We start from the raw sequence: 2,408 nt of genomic DNA, 5'->3' as shown, positions 1-2,408 counted from the left end.
GCTGGTCGTCCTAAAAAGTCGTGGACGTCGCGCACGGTTACCCGGAAGCAGGCCCGCCCCTCCGGGGAACCACGAGCTTCTCGCGGGGGTGGGGACCGTCCTCGCAGTGGCGGCCTCCACCCTGGCCTCCCGCTTAGCCGAGGCTTCTGGAAGGCTCGCAAAGTGTCTGTTGATGGAAGAAGCCGGGCCCTGGCTGGCGCGACGCATTCACCCAGCCGCTGAGCAGAGCGTCTGTAGGTCGGAAGTGGGGGTTATATTGGGTGGGTATTGAGCTCTTCGGCCCTTCCTCGGTACAGGTAGTTTTTAATTTAGCTTTTAAAGGTCTAAAGATGCGCCCGCTCTGGCCATCTCAGGTGAAGTGTTGAAATGTCCCAGAACCTATACTTTTTGGTTTCTTAGTAAACGTACGGTCCAGATCTTGTGTAATTCCATGCCCCTCCTCGAGATTTGGAAGTAGTAAATGGTAATAGGTAGGGATGTGTAAAGCAGCTTTTAGCAGCATTACTTATATTTATATGAAGAAAAAGACCTGTCTTGATCTTAAAGTTTTGGGCTGTAGGTTTTCTTTAAATATTTCTTTTATGTTGTGGTTTTAACTTGCCTGGGAAGGCGCAGCGCTTATTTATTCTAAATGCCTTGAAGTGTTTAGGCTACAGGCTGCAGATCTTGTACTGATTTTTTTTTCTTCAGTTTTCTTTCTTATTAAGAATAAATATTGACTCCAGAATGGATGTTTTTGTTTTTTTCACACAGTATCCATTTGGGTTTTTATCAGGATGACTCCAACTTTTAGTATTTTTTTTTTCTATAGTCTTATATTGTTTCTATTTGGTAAGAAATGTTTTAAACACACCTATTTCCCCTTCCTCCTTTTTCTCACCTTGAAAAATTGGGAAAAGAACTATGTTCGTTTTGTCATGGTGAAGCACGGATCTTGAAATTGGAAGGGGCCTTAAGAGAATGTGGTCAAATTTTTTCGTTGCAGAAAGCTTTTCCGATTTTAGGGGTGAAGTGGTTGAAAACTAGAAAGGTCAAGTGATGTGCCTGAGATGCAAAAGCAATTGCAGTTTTTGCATTGTTGAAATTTGCTGTTTGATATTGGAATACATTCTTAAATGTGGATCATTTTAATGCACATTTCTCACTTTATTTTTTTGCTAATGACTTATTACTTGCTGTTTATTTTAGAATATACTTTTTGTCTAACATCAAAAAATTGGAGCAGTTTTCTTATTCGAGTTCAAAATCGGTCATAAAGCAGCGAAGACAACTCAAAACATCAGTAACACATTTGGCCCAGGAACCGCTAACAAACATACAGTTCAGTGGTGGCTTAAGAAGTTTTGCAAAGGAGAGAGCCTTGAAAATGAGGAACATGATGGCGAGCCATGGGAAGTTGACAACGACCAATTGAGAGCAATCATAGAACTACATGAAAAATTGCAGAAGAACCGAGCGTTTACTCTTCTAGGGTCATTAGAGTCGTTTGGCATTTGAAGCAAATTGGAAAGGTGAAAAAGCTTGATAAATGGGTGCCTCATGAGCTGAGTGAAAATCAAAACTATTGTTTTGAAGTGTAGTTTTCTTTTATCCTGCGCAACAACAGCAGACCATTTCTCAATCAGATTGTGACATGCAAGGAAAAGTGGATTTTATACAACAGCCAGTTCAGTGGTTGGACCAAGAAGCAGCTCCAAAGCAGTTCCCAAAGCCAAACTTGTACCAAAAAAAGATCATGGTCACTGTTTGTTGGTCTGCTGCCAGTCTGATCCACTACAGTTTTCTAAATCCTGGCGAAACCATTACATCTGAGAAGTATACTCAGCAAATTGATAAGATGCACCGAAAACTACAATGCCTGCAGCCGGCATTGGTCAACAGAAAGGGCCCAATTCTTCTTCATGACAACACCTGACTGCATGGCCCACAACCAACGCTTCAAAAGTTGAAGGAATTGAACTACGAAGTTTTGCCTCATCCTTTATATTCACCTGACCTTTCGCCAACTGACTACCACTTCTTCTAGCATCTTGACAACTTTTTGCAGGGAAAACACTTCAGCAGGATGCAGAAAATGCTTTCCAAGAGTTTCTCAAATCCTGAAGCATGGATCTTTATGCTACAGGAATAAATAAACTTATTTCTCATTGGCCAAAGTGTGTTGACTGTAATGGTTCCTGTTTTCATTAATAAAATACGTTTGAGCCTAGTTACAATGATTTAAAATTTGCAGTCTGGAAATTAACTTGCACCAACCTAATATTTCGATGGTAAATCCTTGCAAACATGGAAACTGCATTTGGCCCAGTGCTTTGTGGTTGTGTACTCTTTTTTTAATAGATGGCATTGGCTGAGCATGGTGGCTCATGCCTGTAATCCCAGTACTTTGGGAGGGTGAGGTGGGTGGA

At 41.4% G+C, this 2,408-nt stretch overlaps 1 long non-coding RNA gene across 1 annotated transcript in view; it reads left to right on the top strand.

The window, feature by feature from the left end:
- The window catches only part of LOC105517913, a 20,522-nt gene continuing 18,114 nt past the window's right edge, over nucleotides 1-2,408 (top strand). Inside the window, exons 1-2 of the long non-coding RNA XR_001002742.1 lie at nucleotides 1-260; nucleotides 1,189-2,399. This is a non-coding gene — a long non-coding RNA (uncharacterized LOC105517913). The remainder of the gene's footprint in view (nucleotides 261-1,188; nucleotides 2,400-2,408) is intronic.

Source organism: Colobus angolensis, unplaced genomic scaffold (genome assembly GCF_000951035.1).
Source record: "Colobus angolensis palliatus isolate OR3802 unplaced genomic scaffold, Cang.pa_1.0 Scaffold31, whole genome shotgun sequence".
In the NCBI taxonomy this organism is placed as follows: Eukaryota; Metazoa; Chordata; class Mammalia; order Primates; family Cercopithecidae; genus Colobus; species Colobus angolensis.
The sequence above is the reverse complement of the archived record's forward strand: the minus strand, read 5'-3'. Positions and strand labels throughout refer to the sequence as shown.